Here is a 20,058-nt window from a genome sequence, read left to right on the forward strand (position 1 = left end):
TTAGGATCAATATGTCAACATTTGTGATGCTATTCAAGAATTCTGTGTTTGTGCTTTTCAATCCAAATGTTTTAGAGCACAAACCCTGGATATTCCAAAAGCTAAGATTTAACATTTTTCAGAGATTAAAGTACCGCTGTTTATCTGAAGGCAAAACCAAAAACCTCTTACAATAAATAAATAAAATAGTAATAATAAAATATTAATAAATTGAGAGTAAAATAAAATAAGGAAAACAGGTAATAGTAATAGTAGGGCAAGTATAACAGAAGTAAAACCCATTAAGTTATAAATAAATCTTAAGTATGAATAAGGATTCAAAAATGAATTAAAGAATGAATGAATAAATAGATAAATAAATAAATCACAATGGTAAAAATCAATGTGTTGTGAATGTTAATTAACCAATTATATAGATGATGTCATCAGCTGTGGTATAAATTGATTTTGTGCATGTTAGTTGAGCATTTTGTTGCAGAGGAGATGCAGCAGTTGTTTAATTTCCCCCACATCACTGGAGGAGAGTTCCTGAGCTGATGAGGAGGGCTGCTGGGACACTACCTGGGCGTAGCTCCGCCTCTGCTGGGACACTACCTGGGCGTAGCTCCGCCTCTGCTGGGACACTACCTGGGCGTAGCTCCGCCTCTGCTGGGACGGCACAGGTGGACGGGGCCGGGGTGGGGCTTCGGCGTAGAGTTGTCTCTCTTGATGTCTGTGAGACGCTCTTGAAGTCAGGGGCCGTCTCTGGAGGTCTTGTGGAGGTCTGGAGTGAGATGAAGGTCCAGATGGATCAAACGGCTGCAGTCTCATCTGATGTCTTTTAGTTCCTCTGTAGCCAGTTGTTGGGAAGCGTCCAAGGGCAACATCCTTAATAGATTTAGCGAAAATCCTGACTCCATCCTGGTTGAGGTGGAGGCCGTCCTGCAGGTGCCATGGTCTTATAGAGCTGTGGGGGACCAGGTGGACGTTGGGCAGACCGGAGCAGGTGTGACGGAGCTCTTCATTGATCTGATCGATCACCCAGGGAGGGACATCGAGCCGTGGGAGCAGAGTGGAGACCAACACACGTGTAGTGGGGAACTTCTGTGAGGCTTTCTCTGCCATCTCATACATAGCCTTGGCTGTGCCTTCCTGTAGGCTGTGGAGGTCATTCGTGCCTGAATGGATGATGATGCATTGTGGGCTGCCGAGTTCCTCTGTAGTGAGCAGCTGATGGGCACGATCTGTGTTCCTGCAGTGGAGCGCGAGGACTCTCTGTCTGGGGAACAGTTTCTCTGGCTCGATGTGTTTTCCAATGGAGTCCATCAGAAGAACTACTGGTGTCCTATGGGAGGCTGGCTGTGTGTGAGCGAGGTCTGGAGCTGTAGAGCTGTGTGACGGCACTTCATGCTGGAGTTGGGGATCGCTCTCAGTGCTGATGTTGTTGGCTGATTCACTTTCATTGTTTTTAAGCTGAAAACACACTGCATTCTGCTCTTCCAGCTTTTCTTTCAACTCTTGGATGTTTCGCTCTAACTTTCTTTCTCTCTGCACTGAGTCCTCTTTCATTTTTGACATTTCAGTCTTCATTTTCATGTTGATGTTGTGCAAATCCTTAATTTCAGCCTTGAGATTATTGATAGTGGACTCATCTGGACGGCTAAGAATAAGCTGTTTTAATTCTGACAGCTCTATCTCTAGAAGAGCCATTTTCTCAGGGAGACAGCGGAGATAACAGGATGTGTGTGTGTCCTGCTCAAACATCAGTGCATCGAATGGAGCAGGAGATGTGCTGACTGGAGAGTAGAGCATCAGTTCGTTCTCCTCTTCAGATTCCTCCTCGGAGCAAGCACTTTCCCCCCTGACTGTCTGTTTTAAAAGGGGAAATGATTTCTCGAAAGCATGGAGACTAGCTTCATTCCCTTGAATTAAGACCATTCCACTGTTGTAGAGATTGATGGTTTGGATCTGTGAGGAGTGCTCAGCTGAGTCAAAAACATTGATCTGGCAACCTTTACAGATTCCCCTTTTCTTAGTGTAAGGGAAATAGTTACTAATAGCACTTTTCCAAATGTGGCTCCTCTCTGTATAGAAAATCAGATTTGTCTTCTGATTTTGAGAAGTCATATCAACATAAAGTGCTTCAGGGTGTTCATGTAACACTGACTGTTTGAACGCTTTTCTCTGATCTCCTTTAATGCCGGCAGGATAAACGATCTCCATGGCAACCGCTGAATGCGTCCGTTATTGACAGTTGGGATGATGTCGGCAGTTGTTATTAATAAAAAAACAAATAGTAATATATCACAAATCTTCTTAATCTTCTCTTAATCTTCTCTTTAACGTACTGTATTCTTGTGCTGATGTATTTCTCTCTTGTTGTGTTCGCGCTGGTGATCGCGGTCAGCTGTGTGTCTGCTGCGCGCTCTCTCTCTCTCTCTCTCTCTCTCTCTCTCTCTCTGTCTCTCGGCCGCTGCTGATACTGTAACCCGCAGTTGCGGCTCTTTCAATGAAGCGACTGAAGTTTTTCTTGCGTATTTCGCGTCTTTTCTGTAGTTTTACACTTCTATAAGTGTTAAACACCGGTTAAACACAGGTTTTTGAGTTTTTACCTCAATTAACAGCAGTACTTTTTGTGAATTAACAGGAGCTCATAACTAGTGCGTCTGTTCAGAACGTCGTCACGGCATCTCTCTCTCTCTCTCTCTCTCTCTCTCTCTCTCTCTCTCTCTCTCTCTCTCTCTCTCTCTCTCTCTCTCTCTCTCTCTCTCTCTCTCTCTCTCTCTCTCTCTCTCTCTCTCTCTCTCTCTCTCTCTCTCTCTCTCTCTCTGAAGTGAGTACACCCCTTTTTATAAATACAATGCAATGGCAATACAGGTACTCTGTATCAGCCAAGTACCAAAAATGATTTTACAATTAAATAAGACAGAACTAGAAGTACTATTCTACCTGAAGTAATTCTGGTCCACATTGTTAACACAGTAGAGGGGATTCTTTCCCCTTTTGTCTGCTCCACAGATGAATAGTCTTCTTTCAATCTCTGCAAGCATTTCTAGACAACAGCAATTAAAAGTAAATTGAAAATCTGTTCAATGTCTGCTTTCAACATTACAAACAACTATTTGTACCTGTTAGGAACTCTTTGCGTAGGGCACCAGTGTCTATGCCTGCTTCCCCAAAGAAGGTCACCTTTAGTCTGGATTTAGGGGAAGATTTCTTTTGACGCTGCTACTGTTGCATGCCTCTAATGAATATGTCGGTTCTTGACACACAGATGGAAAAGGTGTTGGTTTCATCAACTTTACAGCTGATTGAATTCAAAATGTCCCCAGAACTTGAAAGAAAATTACAGATGTTTTGAATTACAGATTTATATACACATACATATACTGTATTTTTGCAGCTAAACAAAAATAAAGTTATAATTTCCTTAATATACTAGTTCCACCTTTGAAAGGTCTCTGTAGGAAGACTTAACTTGTCATCCTCAGGTTCTGCAGATCTGCAAACATAAAAATAGAAATATTACTAATTACTATTGTTAGCTAATTTCTTAAACAAATGAATTGAGAATATTGAATACTAATAGCCTAGTACAGGGGTCAGCAACCTATAGGTTGACATGTATGTCAAAATTAGCATGCACAGGGTCAATTGCTGGCACGTGAGCAAAAGTGATAGTCCGATCACTCAAAGCACTTCAAGAGGTGTTTTGAGACAAATTCCAAATTACACTATAGTATAAAAATTAAAGTATAAAATCTTGTTGAAGCCACATGTAACTTTTACTTCTTGCAAAAATTTACAAATAAATAAAAGGAGTGTGAGCAATGTTATACAGATATGACAGTACTATAATGCAACACACATTGCCACACATGGGCTATGGCCTGCCGCAGACGAATAGCTCTCCAGGCACAGTGAATAGCTAGACACCTTTAAAAATGGCACTTTTTGACAAGAAGTTTGCTGACCCCTGGCCTAGTAGATGTGATTACCGTAATCCACAGTCTGATGCATGAATCTCAATGATGTCACTATCAAACGTGTTCTTGCACACTGGACATTCAGCAGTCTGGTGCAAAATTAAAATGCAGGTGAATTAAAGTAAACATAACATAAACCAAGGCAGCATCCTCCAGAGATTTGCTTAAAGTAATTGTGGTCACACTTTATGTTAGGTGTCCTTAACTACTATGTACTTACATAAAAAAAATAAGTACACTGTACATGTGCTCATATTGTATCGCAAAACACTTGTGCAGCTATTGAGGTGGAATATGTGTAAGGTTAGCGACATGTTTGGTGGTATGGCAGGGAAGGGTCATCAAGATTAATTATAGATCTATAATACATCTATGTAAATATAAATCTACATCTATGTAAATATAGCTGCAAGCAGCAATTATCAGAGCCATGCACAAGGAAGAAGACATGCCAACATGGCTGGGCGTGTCAGACCAACTGATGAGCCTATTTTCAAATATAGTGGAGGGTTCCTTTAAAATAAAGTGCACTATAAAATTCTGCCATTATTTACAGTCACATTCATTAAATGTCACTTTTTGATGTCTGGGTGTACAACTCTGCATGTACATTACAACAAAAAAAAACATCACCTTCTCTGTCCAGATTTCAGAGGTGCCCGATTCAAAATTTTCCATTTCAGGAAACTTCTCAAATTCCTACAAAAGAAGTAGCATAAACATCTAACCAGTGTTTTTTAGAACTCAATAAAACATTAATGTAGGGATGCAACAATCTATTGGCTAATAATGTCCACATCAGTATAATAAAAAAAAATCCTTGATGCCATATTTAAAAGGAATCCTGAAATATGTTGAGGAGCAAATATTTAGTTAGTATTCAGTGGTTTCAACAGTTTATAAGATGTTAACAAACATAAGGAAGTTCAAAAGCAAATCTTATTATAAAAGTACTTTTACTTACTATTAATGAGTTTTGATCCATAATATAAATGACACTTACATGAGGCTTTTCAGAATTCAGGCAATGTTAATTAGAGTTAAAAATATCCAAGAAGTTAAGAAGTTAGCAAATGTAATTTAAGATTCAGAATTCAGGTATTGTGAGTAAACCCCCCCCCCCCCCCCCCCCCCCCCCCCAAAAAAAAACATTCTGTTTATAACTTGGACAAGTTACTCAGTAACATGGAAAACATGTTGATATGGAGATAATAAAAGTTATTTACAGTTGTGTAATCATTCGTTTGGAATAAGGTAACCTGAAAGATGTCATTCTACATAATTGGATATCAGAATTGATGCATCCCTATATTAATTTCATTTACACGCAAATTTAGTTTGTGCAAGTTTAGTTGAACAAAATTCTTTCAACAAACATAAGAAAAACACAATCCCTCACATTTTCAGTTTGAATGTCCATAGAATTGTCTTGAAGTGGAGACTTCTCCAAATCCTACAAAGGAAAAAGAAAAATATAACTTAAAAAAGAACTTTAACCCTCTGGCTGTGTTCAAGTCATTTTGACCAAGAGAGGTTTCCTCTCCCCACCTCCCCCCATAAAAAACAAAAACTACTAGTTAATAGGGCTGGGTATTGACACAAAAATCCCAATTCGGTTCAATTTCAATTCACAAGCTTTCGATTAGATTAGATTTTCAATTTGTTTCGATTCAATTCAATATCGATTATTTTGGATATGTATCAGGTATAATACATGGAAAATTTTCTCAAGAAAAACAAATTTCTGAACTAATGTTGTAAACTATGGGAGTCAGTTGATACTACATTAGCCTACTAATATTGAAGGTAAAATTCAACAGATTTTTATACAAACACTTAAATGACACTAAATTATGTTTGTTTAAAATATATTAATAAAGTTATAGTATTAACTTTGCAATTACATAATCATAATTCCACTCCAATTAGTTTTTTGAAATATAAACATTTAAAGACGTTACATTCGCGCTGTTACTGGTATTACGGCAGAAGAGAAGATCCGTTCATGTTTGCTCCGCGCTGCTAGATAAATATATATATATATAGTACTCCTTACCTTTTCAGGCGAAAAGCTATTGGAGTTGTCGGCTTCTGGAGACCTCTCCAATTCCTGCAAGCCACAATGTATCTGGTGTTTTCAGAATGTATAAAAATTTAAAGTGACCAAAATTGCCACCTAAGACTTACCTCATCAGTTGATGTAAACGAAATGACATCCTTGCATTCCTTTATATGCATCGGAAGACACTGCAGAGGAAACATTTCACTGCACACTGAACATTGTGCTTTGGGCATGTTCTCCAACTCCTTTGCATCAGATGGCAAAGGAGTAGTGTCGAGTTTTTTTTTGAAGTGGAACTATATACATTGTGGACTTTCCATTGCCACTCACTGATTTCAGCTGGTTACCATTATAACCATCTGAATCAGGAGGGATTACTAAGAGTTTGCGCTGCCCACCTCCACCTAGAATTAGATTAAGAACAGAAAAACAACATTCTTATCTGCAACTTTATCATACCCTTACACTTTGTTTGCCGTAATCAGACGCAATTGTTTTTTAAAATTTGTTCAAATGATACATTTAGTTTATGAGCATATTTTAATGGAATTCATGGAGTCCTAATTCTAATGGAAGTTTTCACACCTTATGGGAAGGATTTACACATTTTCCCCTTTGTAACTGTATATCCAGTGTAGATATGATCTTAATACAGTGTATAATAAAACATAAAACAAGCCACGTTAACATACCTGAAGTCTTGTGCAGCAGCCACCCACCACAGATATTGGCAAGTTTTGGAAAGGTGTTACAAAGCATCTCTGATAGCTTGGACAAAGAAAAAAGTTAATAAATTATTAAATAAATGACAATCCAGCTTTAAAAAAAAAAAGTGTGTGTGCAGGGTTTTTCCTGCATAGAGAATTACGAGGCGGCCGCCTTCGTCAAATTTCGTGCCGCCTCCTTCTGACGACAAAACTCAGATTGACAAAATGACAGGCAATCACTTGCTCAGATTAGGCATGTCGTGATAATTAAATAATCATAAGAAATATATGGTCACATGATCCTTCAGCAATCACTATCATTATTATATTATGATTTGCTGGTACAAAGTCATCTAAAGTCATTCCATAGCAGAATGTGAGGGACAGAGGAATATTTACATCATTAAATTAAAGTTCACTAAAATAAATTAGTGGTTTCTGAACGATGTTGTTACTCGCTACCGGGTGACAACACAATGACTATTAATTAGCATCACACCCGCACAATAACTGGAATTTAAAACTGTGAAGAAACAAATGTCGCTCTGTTTTGAAGCGTTTCATATATATTCATAGTTTTGTGCACTGAAAGATTATTAAAAAGCATATCTTGTTCTCTTGTATCCATCATATCTTTGTTGCCCCATTACAGAGCTGCACATTACGTTTACAATTAACATGATGTAACTTTATATTATTTGTGTAGGCCCATATAATTATCTACATTCAATATATAAATATAAATCTAATAATATAATTGTTTTTCATAAAATTTATTTTATAAGAACACAAAGTAATTTGTACCTTTTTATTAACATGTTTAGATTTTATAAAATTATAGGCCAAAGATTTTTTCAAGAATGACTTTTTTTAATTGCAATTTTTTTAACTATCCACTCACCTAATTTAATATATATTTTTATTTATTGTTTTTTTTTATAATGAGTGTGTACTTAGTGGATTCTGGATTGTGTTTAACAAATAAAAGAGTGACCATTAGTTCCACAAACACAGACGTATTGATATTCTATAGTGATAGAAATATATGAATGATACATAACCCTTTTATTTTGCCAGTTTGTTGTGATTGTTTCAGTTATTTACTGAATTGAATAAATATTTAAAGGTGTTAGCTGTAATCTTACACTGTAAAGTGATAACTTGAAAGGGATTAAATTAATTTCATTTATTTTATCATAATTATTTAATGATCAAAGCACACAGAAAATTTATGTCAAAGCCCTAAAACTGACAATTAATTGGCAAAATTAATTGGCTGGGCCAAGTAGGATTTTACCACCTCCGCCTCATTTTGAGCCTTGAAAAACCCTGGTGTGTTTGTGTGTTGGGGTGTTTTTTTTGGGTGATCATACTTGTGAATGGGTGACATTTTCAGGAATGCTTAACGAACGTCTTCCAAGTCCAGCCAGTGTTAGACACAGTTCTGCCTCTCCTTTTGGGGTTACGTCTCTATGCTTTTCGAGCAAGAAAAAATGCATCAAAAAAGATTTTTCTTGACGGTTGTATGGGGCAAAGCGCCTTTTCCCCCTAAGACCTTGCGAAAAAATCCAGGAAATGACCTAAGAACATTTTCTTGTTATTGTATGGGAAATTTACCAGGTTTATTTTGAAAGCAGCTAAATTAGCTAATGCCTTAATGCCACTACACACTGCATAGACAGACAGCAACCAAGAGTAATATCTTCAGGTGTTTGTTTGTATTGGTCTGCCCTTGTCTTTTGTCAACTGAATGTGTTCAATGTCTGGTTCTGGAATATCTGAAAAATGGCACAATCTAATATGATGATTGTCTGCATTGGTAAGCAGCTGTCTATGCGGAGTGAATTGGCCTTTGAACAACAGTTTCACAGATTCTCACACCTAGCCATTTCTTGTTGCACTGATTGGCAGTTGGACTGTGGCCTCCTCTCTTGTTGTGCCCTCTCTCTCTGCTGTCCCTGTGGTGCTGCATTCTGACTAACTAGCCTTGTGCTGGTCAGCATTGACACCAGGCTTTGTGCAGTTGAAATGATGTCACCTAATGGGACCTGATATACATTGATATACAATTAAGCAATAAACCACAAGACGCTGTGCTGCATCATGACTAGTAATCAAAGTTCACAAGGTATATTTCCGTATTATTTATTATGTTTTCTGATCTATAATTTCCATTCTGTTTCTTTAATGGTTACGCCCACTTGTTGCTGCGGAAAATTGAACTTGAACAGATTCGGCCATAGGAAGAAAGGGAGAAACAGTTTTCTTACCGTCTTGTCTGTCAATTTATGGATAAAACTTGTGATTAAATGTTTAAGGCAACACAAGATAAAGGTTTGACAAGTATAATATAGGATACAGGAATCAACAGGATTTTTGTACATTTTTGTGTTTGATTAATCTCGCACTTGTTTACGGATTTTTGACTGACTTCTTTGACGAGTTAGAACCCATTTTTCCTGCCACTATAATACAAGTGAAGTTAACAAAGGACTTTGCATCAACAGTACCGTTACACTAGCCTAACGTTACACCGGACCTGTTATGACCGTGACGGAATTCACGACACACTATCGTTAAATATGTCTCGACCAATATATCTGAAAAATACAGCGACAGCGGACATTATTGAGTCCAATAAACTAACATGTTTAATGACATTCAATGTTTCAATGAGGGAAGAACAAGATAACTTACCTGAGGCGGCGTGTGGGAACTCCCTTGACCAGCCATTTTTTCAGTGGCGCGAAAAAAAGCCGGTCCCTTTGACAGTGACAGGATCAGTGACAGTGACAGGTGAGTGACAGGATCAGGGCGCGCGCGCTCACTGTGTGATCGATGTATCTCACTCGTATATTAATGCCTGTGACAGCGGTGACGTAATTTTGACAGTAGATTGTCGCTTCATGATTCGTACTCGTAAACAAGACTTCGTACTCGTAACCCAGCAATCGTAAAACTATGTTTTGTGTTTGTGTAAACTACACTAGTCGTAATTTTTGGAGTCGCACTCAAACAAACGTGGCACATGTCGTGTCTGTACCTGTTTTGACCATAGATTCTGGAATCGTACCATCAAAGTCACGATTAAACTCACTGATTTTGTACAATTTTTAGAAATACGCACGTACGAGTTTTATTTATGCACGTGTTATTATTGACAGTCTTTTTATTCCATACTCTCTGAGGTCCTGGATCAACGCAGCCATATACCAGGAAGCTTTAGAGCACTTCATGCTTCCTGCTGCTGACCAACTTTATGGAGAAGCAGATTTCATTTTCCAACAGGACTTGCACCTGCACACAGTGCCAAAGCAACCAGTACCTGGTTTAAGGACCATGGTATCCCTGTTCTTAATTGGCCAGCAAACTCGCCTGACCTTAACCCCATAGAAAATCTATGGGTTATTGTGAAGAGGAAGATGCGATATGCCAGACCCAACAATGCAGAAGAGCTGAAGGCCACTATCAGAGCAACCTGGGCTCTTATAACACCTGAGCAGTTCCACAGACTGATCGACTCCATGCCACCCCGCATTGCTGCAGTAATTCAGGCAAAAGGAGCCCCAAATAAGTATTGAGTGCTGTACATGCTCATACTTTTCATGTTTATACTTTTCAGTTGGCCAAGATTTCTAAAAATCCTTTCTTTGTATTGGTCTTAAGTAATATTCTAATTTTATGATACTGAATTTGGGATTTTCCTTAGTTGTCTGTTATAATCATCAAAATTAAAAGAAATAAACATTTAAAAATATCAGTCTGTGTGTAAAGAATGATTATAATATATAAGTTTCACTTTTTGAATACAATTAGTGAAATAAATAAACTTTTTGATGATATTCTAATTATATGACCAGCACCTGTATATGGTCAAAAAACATTTAGCATTGCCAGGCTTTTTATTTGTGCTTAATTGATAAAACAACAGAGCTGTAAACATTTGGGGCCAGTTGTTCAAAACATTTAATCTGGATCAGAATTATCTGGATTTGGAAATCCCATGTTTTGCTATCCAGGATCAGGTAATCAATCTTACTTTTGTGCCGGTTTTTCAAAGGAAAATTGGATTGGATCACCCTGATCCAGATACATACCTTTTCAGATTACCAAATCTGGATAACTAGTGCTCTATGGAGCCCCTAGCGGGCCATGGGGATGGAAAAAATATAAGTTGAAAAAAAATATTTAATGCTTTTGCGTTCTCTCAGAAAAGTTTCACGTAGCGTTCAATGTTATTCAAATTGAAAAACCCCATAAAAAAAAAAAACTGTAATGCGATGAATGCAAAGAAGCGCACAAATGTTTTAATAGAACATTTAGAACATTTTGAAATATTAAATAATCAGAACTTAAGAAAACAAAACCTAATCAAATAAAAGTTAATGATCATGACGCAATGTTTTCATCCTCCAGGGATTCTGCCGCCTCGATTGGATCCGTGGTCTGAACTTGCTCCAGGTGTTCAAGTCTCAGCACATGATGATGTATGGGCTGGACTTTTACTGTAATTGGAAGCTGCTGTATCAAGTCATTTACATTGCCAGAGTAAAAATGACGTGGTACAGTGTAGTCTTCCAAATTACTGTCCAACAGGATGAGCATACGGTCATCTTCTGACACTCCAATAATGGTCAGCACAGCCTTGAGGATCTGACGCTCAACAATCTGGTAAAAAAAAAAAAATGTAAAAGTTAAAATAAGGTTAAGGTTAGTGTTACAGTTAGATTCTTATAGTGAACATTTATCTAAATTGAAATTTCATTAAAGGGGCTGAAAATTTACCAAAATAATGCCACCCGCCCCACAATTAAGTTTTTTCTTTTTATAAGTAAAAAAAATGAACCTTTTAAATCACTTTTTGTCGACTGGTGCAGTGACACACACACACACACACATACATTGTTTTTTCCTCCTCTTTGACTTAATTTAGTTCACCCTTGGGCTGGGTATCAATATAGATGTCCTGATTCGATTATGATTCACAAGATCAAAATGTTTGCAGTTTAATTATTTATTTATTTTTAAATTATTAATGACTGTTTACTTGTCTTTGATAATCTTTGAAATTTATATTTGTTTACCTTGACAGTCGTGTAGTTGGAGGAATCAAATTTCCTTTCTCCATTTGGCCGAATATTGGGCTTTAGGTGGGTGACCTCCACCTTATCGCCGACATAGAGCTCCACCAACGCCTCATCTCTCCATAAAGAGATATCGTAGAGTTTAGTTCCACACCTCCTACAAATGTCCAGGATGGGAAACTGAGCCCAAGTCATCCTGGCCACTTGCACCTGGAAAATAATCCCCAACACTGAATATTTTGTATGTATTCCCAATCAAGGTTAATTCACCTAAATTGTGTATCTTAAATAAGACTGTTAGGATAGTCTAGGACTGTGATTGAGAAACACAAGTATAATAGCTTACATTTACCTAGGTTAAGTAAACCAGGATAATGTACTAGATATTCAATTATACTTTTAAATTCACTGACTTTCTTAATATTTCCCCGCAGACTCAGGTACCCAGGGCTTGTGAAGATTTGCTGTTCTCCCCCAGTTACACATAGGGAAGGAGGACAGAAGACCTCCTTAGCAGCTCTCTCTGCCTCGTCAGTTATGGCTAATGGTGAGGTTTTGAATTTCCGGCTTGAACGGTTTACAAAAATACACTGCCGGCCATATCTCTTTGAGAGGGTGAAGTTTTACAACATACGACCCACCCTCTTCAAATTCTGGGTCACTTCCGTTTTTTTATTGCCGTGTAACATGTCAGTCCATCTGTGAGGACTGATAGTGTGGTCACCTTGTATGCTCCAACATCAATTGTATTATCGTTGGAGACAAAAGTTAAAGCCTTTTGGCTCCTGCGGTTACCCACACACTTCAATTTGAGTGGTGCTTGCCCTCCTAAGAATAATAAATTTAAAAAAAGGTAACCAAGGTATGGTTATAACTTTGATAATGTTTTCAATGACTTTCTAAAACATGAAAATATCATGACAAATGACTTGTATATATACTTATAACATTATTACTATTGGTATATTTTTCTTTCTATATTTTTATTACTGTATGATATTATATTGTTTTTGTTTTCTTTATAATGTTATTTTTCATTTCTATGTATGCCTGCACTGGAAGATCCTTGTCAGGAAAGCCAAATAAGGGCCCGTCCACACGGATCCTGCGTTTCTGCACTCCTCTGCGCACGATCTTCACGTGATGTGCGAGCTTCTGTCTGAGTGTTCGTTTGTCACAATAAATCAGGCATTAGCTCAACATAATACACATCTGATGGTCGAAACTCGCTTTAATGTTCAAACTGACAGGGCTTACCCACATACAAATGACAAAGCTTTGTGAGAACGCAGGTGAAAGAGGTCTGCCTTCAGGGCGCGCGCGTTGTCGTGTTTAAACGCATTTACTTGACAAACTTTACGAGCACGAAAGTGAAAGCGGCTTCGGGGCTTGCGCGCGCCGTCTCTCTCTCTCTCTCTGTGTGTGTGTGTGTGTGTGTGTGTCAACGCGTAGTAGACTTGTCGTCAAGACCGCCTAAACCGAGACCAAGACACTGCAAGACCAGAGGGTATCGAGACCAAGACAAGACCAAGACCAAGACAGACCAACTCAAGACCAAGTCAAGACCGAGACCAAGTCGAGACCGGAGGGGGAAAAAAACAGACTAGTGTTGAAGCTAATCAAATAACTTGTATGAATTCAAGAACAGCAGCATACTAGGGTTCAGCCGCAGTTTACATTTAATACATATTAGACGGTATTACTTCAACTACACAGGCAGAACAATACAGAGACAGACCATGTCATGTGTGTGTCTGTGAGCTCACTGTAAATGTTTTTTGCAGACTGGGTGAGATCAACTATGTGTAGCAATTGCATGACGGCTGTTACTGCACTATTAGAGGATTGAGACTCCCTTAACTTTTGTGTACTGTTGAGGACTGACATGACTGGTACTGGCTGGTTCATCAGACAAAACATCAAACACCTCCAACACCATCTTGCTCCTCCAACAACTGTCTAAAGAGTGAGAAATATGCAACCAATTGAAATTATACTTAATGTGTAGATGAAATCGTAACATCAAATTAAAGATACACAATTATAAACTTGGATTAGGCCTAATGTTTAGTCAACACAACGGATATATGCAGATTATATTTAAAAGACCATTTATTTAGTCTAACACCATCTTAAATACAATACTGTAATCAAACAACACACACACACACGCACGCACACGCACGCACGCACGCACGCACACACACACACACACACACACACACACAGAGATATCAAAGACACAAATTCATCTAAACCAATGCAAAATACAAATACTAAATATTAATACATCAAAAACTGTACATCAAATTGTACATTAATAAGAATAAGAGCTTATAAGATTCTGATATCTTGATGTCTGCAGTGGCATGTTATTATAACACACTGTCAATGAAATCAAACATGTTGTTCAGTGGTGCAAGAACCATAGAACACAGATACCCTAGACAAAGAACAGGATGATAAACTTATACATCAAAAAAGATCTAAATTCTCATTTAGACCTAGAGGCTCCAGTGTGTCCACTGTATGGATCCAGAGAGTAGGGCTATGGGATGATTAATTAAAGACAGGCCCCCCTCACGCACCTGTGTGTGCTTTAAAACAGTGGTTGATTACACTTCAGGAAAATTAAAAATTGCAACATCTTATGGCCTAGCCGTGCACGGTGGGGTCTCATTAGAATACCTCCTCTACTAAAAACTCTCTCAACTGGGGCAGAAGAGGCAGGAACAGAGAGAACTTTCAAGGCAACATTGTGTAGATTAGGGAAACGCTCTTTGTTTTTTGACCAAAAGGTCAGTACATCACAGTCACAGTCATTTATGCTGTCAAGGTACTTGCTTATTTGTACATTAATGCTCGAGTTCTGGGTTGTGCTACGTTGCAACTTAAAAGCCTTTTAGCGTGAAAGAAGACGCTGATGTTTCAGGGGCGGCGGTGAGTCACTATGCGATTCTTCTGTGTCTTCTGCATCTTCTGCTATCGGTGCTGCAGTTGCAACTCTGTCTACCTCTGTGATCAAAAGGTCTGGAAAAAGACACACACACACACACACACACACACACACACACACACACACACACACACACACACACACACACACACACACACACACACACACACACACACACACACACACAAAAGACAGGATTAGACAGGATGCTGCTAGTGACAATATAAAAACAATGACCGTAATAATAGCAACATCAACAATAATAAAAATAATATAGCCACCTGTTAATGATTTTTTTAAGGTCATCTCTGAACCTCTTCAGTGCTGGACCGGTTTCACCATTTAGGACATCTAAATCTACCCAGGGCTCCGAACCGGTTCAAGGAACGAAAACGAAAACCGGAAACGAACGAAATTTTAAGAGGAACAAAAACGAAAACGAAATCAAAATCAATTTGAATCGTTCTGAACAGAAACGTTAATTTGAAATGACCATTAACCGGTTAATAACGTTATTTGATCGTTCTCTTTAATATTTTTATTTGGCAGTGACCAATCATGAAATGAGTAGTAAAGCATGTGACGTTGACGGATCAAGCGTGAGTGAAATGCCCGCGCACCATCATCTATGAATCTACCGTCCGTCAGTGCAGAGCGAGCATTTACATGCCTCAAGGACATTTCTTTCCCCGCTGAGGTCTACAATGAATGTGCAGGTATTGGAGGACATTCTTTTCAAACGTTTAAATAAGCAGTTCGGACTTTAAGCTCAAACAGACTGATTTAGGCTAGTTTATAGATTCCGTTTAAGCCTATCCAAGTAGGCTATAGCATCTATCAAACATTTTTCCTATAGTCTTTCAGATTGCCAATACAGGACAGGTCAATGTTTTCTATACGGTTGATGCTTCGTATTAAATGGTATGTTATATTGCATTAAATGATCAAGCTTTATTAGCTGACTGAATTTGATTATGTGATGCAAGGATGTGTTGCGCAGTGTTACTTTGAAATTACCAGTTGACGGTGCATTAATGGTTATCCAGTTTATTTATTCTTTATTTATAAATTTTTTAAAACAAGTCGTGTTGAAAAAAAGTTACTGGTATGTAACGTTACAAAGAATGTTATCACTCTTCTGAAAAGAATTAGGCATAAGGGCCACTTTCGATTGTCTAACGCTCCAAAACAGGTCCGCTGTTTATGCTTTGTAATTAATGCATGTATTTCTGTTGTGGTTTTAAAAATGTTTTTTTATCGGGAGCTACCGGGACAGTGATAAAGATCGACCAGTCGATCGCGATCGACGGGTTGGCGACCACTGTACTAAAGGTTCAGCCACAGACTGTTTCATCCCATGAGGACTGGTTCAGTTTGTAATAGGAAATGTTGAAGAAGTTTATTGACCACGAGTGGTAAGACCTTAAAAAGACTCTTCTATAAGCAGTACAATTTATTTATTTAAATAACAAGATAGTAATGAGAGTTATGATTTGTTGACTTATGGGTAGCCTTTAACTGCAGGCCTAAAATACAAGTGGTTCTCACCTAAAATTCATTGCTAATTAACTAATTTGCTTTATTCATTTTCATTTTAAACACCCTAGTTATTTTTGGACAATTGCTCAGGGAAAATGACCCCATAGCGCCATCTAACGTCCAACAAGTATAACCGCAGAAAACGTAACAGCATTTACATTTATCGTGGCAAGTTTACTGAGACTTCAGAGACTGTCTGAACATTGCATTTTCTGTTTACAATGGTAAACATGTTAATATGAGCAGCTGTTGTTTTTAAGAACATGTCAAATTAACTGAAAAAAAAATAAATTTGGTGTTTGTGAGAAAGTAAAATCCTATGTTCCCGTAGTCTCTCTTAACAGATAAATATACATGTGGTGCATTAATGTTGCCATCTCTAATTATATATACAAAGATAACACTTCTCTGAAATCTTTTTCTGTAGGACTTGATTTGGTATTTCACATGGGTCCATCTCAACACAGAACATTCCCCAAAAAGTGTGACCAGCAAATTATCAGCTACCAAATTTTCCTATGGCAATACAAAAAAAAAAAAGAAAAAAAAAAGACTTGATGAGAAGAGCAGAAGTTTTTTTCCTTCAAAAGGACGGAGCAAATGGAGATCAAAAATAATTAAAACACTGTTTGATCATATGTGCACATATACATGGTAATTGTATAGCACAATTAATGATTAATTTAGTATAATATACTACATTATTTAACTAATTTAGCGTAATTTTAATCGTTTTAGCATCATTTTAGAGCATGGTGGATGACAATTTTTTTTCTCTCTCTCTTTTTTCGAAGGTATCCAACAAGTGAACAATACAACAAAGTGTGTTCAGCCCTTGTTACCAAATACACTTCTTGAGAGACAGGACAGGAAGGGGATATGCAAGAACATGACAGAGTATGCCAAATTATATGACACCTTAATATATATTTACAATAATGGATGTCTTTATTTATTTATTTATTTTTTCTGTAATCCAAGACATGTACCTGAAGAGGTAATAGTCACAAATAGAATAATATCATTATAATAATTTAAGAATAGGTTAAAGTATACAGTTATTAAATGAGTGCATGTGTTTTTGTTGATAGAGTGAATCAGGAGAAGATAAATACAGCATAGGGATCCACTTGGAGAGAATGAAAACAGAATGCTTGAAGAGGACACCAAATGTCAATGTACAGGACTGCATGTACGGACAAGGAATGAGAGGACAGACTACATGAAACATCATTCCACTAAAGAAATACTATCACAATATCCAGCCCTTAAAATCCCCTCAATTGCAGTAGAATTGATTTTTTTAAAAAAGTTATTAATGAGTGCACCAGAAGAGAAGTCGGGGTGGATATTTGAGCTGAGTTGGCTGAAGCGAAAATAACCCATGTTGATTTGGCACACAAAGGTAATGATTATGAATATGAATGAAAATGTATGGGTAGATGACAAATAAGGGTGAAACAGCATTTTTTTAAACAAAGTTCTAAATTGCTTGAGAATTGTATGAATTTATAAAGTTCAAATACTGTTGTTTTTGAAACTGTTAGAGGTTAGCAGATTTTTTTTCTCATTATGTCATTTATTAAGCTTTTCTCACAGCTCCAGGCAAAATATGTCCTGCGGTGTGACATGACATTACTATAAAATTCAAATATTGAAATATTATTAATTTCAAATACAAATCAGGTATGTTTTAAGTTTAACAAGTATTCTTAAAGAATGATCATTAAAATTCTGCATATATTTTTTTTCACAGCTGTTTTTCGATTATATTCTTTGCTTGTGCCATCTTTTACCACTCACTCCAGTGGAAATATTGTGTAAAATTAGAAAAAATATTTGAAAATGTTTATTATTTTTTTATATAGTTATATTATGCAATGTTTTCAAATGCATATAATTATGTAAGCTAGTTAACATTGTAAAAGTCGTTTAATTGTGTTTGAAGTGATGTCACACCACAGGACATCCCGTCACACCACAGGACGAAATGAGACACTGTATGAACATTTATGGTGAAATTTATTGAATACTTTTGTAACAAACAAATTAATTTGCATCTCTATTTGAACATGAATGAAAATACAACATATCAGTACAATCTTATTACTTAGTGTATTAATTTGAACTAAAAACATAGTGAACAAGACATACTGAATTTTTAACATTTTGGAGGCGTCAAATCAGACCCAGTCATAAAGACCATTCATTTCTATTTTAACTTAAAAGACTAAACAAATATCTTGTTTCTCAGGAGAAAGTCATTAAAGTCATGCTAAAACAATTAAAAGCGTGTTAAAATCATCAATTCAGCTCTTTAAATAAAGATTCCAGTGAACAAGAGAAATTTGACATTCTGGAGTTGTCACTAACAAAAGATCAGACCATAAACATGACAAGCTGTTAGAACCAATATTTTAAACAAAAAAAGATGCATTCAAAATTATTTCATAGGAGAAATGGCAAACTTATGTGTTGAACATGAGCCAGTCCATGTTCGTTAACTTCGCAACTCGACCATGGGGCTCAGGCTCTGAAATCTTACCAATTATGTCACTCCGCGAGTAGTAAATGGTATCTTCTTTGCCAGGCCACTGGAAGGCATTCTTGTTTCCATGTTGAACCATACAGTTCACCTGTATTTCCTCTCCCTGAATATTCAACACTTGGCCCACATACCGCTTCTCATCATATTTTACTATGATGAACTTTCCCACTTCAAACACTTGGTCTTGGTCGCTTTCAACATCTTCATCCAAGAAGGACAAGGTAGGGATAGGGGTAATCTCTTGAGCTGGACTGTCACCAGCCATTGTGACTTTTGTAACCTTGAAGCAGCCACACACTTTTGGGTAGCTGCAGAAGCAACTTACTACCCTATGAAACACCTCCCCTGGTGTTGTAGAGAAAATCTGGTGTGTACCTAGTATGCCTTTCACAGCAGGGAGCACAGGAGGGAGCAGTTTGTCAAATTCTTCTATGTCCTTTTCCTCTATCCATTTCATTTGGATTTTCATCTCCTCTTTGCCGGACAAGAAGTCAAAGAGGGCCTCTGCAGTTTGCAGATCAGCTCCCCTTTGGACAGCCTGATCTGCCATCCGCTTCACACAAGCTCCAACCCCATCAGGAGCTCCTTTTCCGTGGCCCCGTTCACTGTAATTCCATGTGAGACACTGGAACCCCCAGGTAAATGGCAGCGTACTCATTAGGAAACAATTTGCCTTGTTGCGATACTGTGTCACAGGACCATCACTGATGAGGTGGAGTGACTCAAACTGTGTGTCATGCTGCATTTGGAGGTCTTCAATGACTGGCTGTAAGTGAGCCCATACAGCACGCTCATCATGCCTCAGAGATTTTGAGATGGTTGCAAAGCTCTGAATGGCCATTTTGGTGTAGGCAACCACTGTATGTATGGTTACTTGGTTTCGATTTCCACCAAAGTGGAAAGATTGAATTTCTGTGTTCAGTTTGCATCCATAATTTTCTGAGAAATCAACGTGCAACACCAAATCATTTTCTTGCAATTTCTCCTTTAACTCCCTCATTTTGGCTGATTGGTGCATCCAATTGAATTGATGGGATGCAATTGACTCCAGGTCACGCTGGAAGGTCTCTGCCATCTTTCCCAGTGTTTCCTCAACCCCTTTTTTAACCCAGTTCGTGAACACCTTTTCCCCTACAGTCACTTTCACCCGCTCCCACTGCTCCCACCTAGCGAATTCATCAGGATTGTGTGAGTTGA

Source organism: Gobio gobio (genome assembly GCF_949357685.1).
Source record: "Gobio gobio genome assembly, chromosome: 5".
Classification (NCBI taxonomy): Eukaryota; Metazoa; Chordata; class Actinopteri; order Cypriniformes; family Gobionidae; genus Gobio; species Gobio gobio.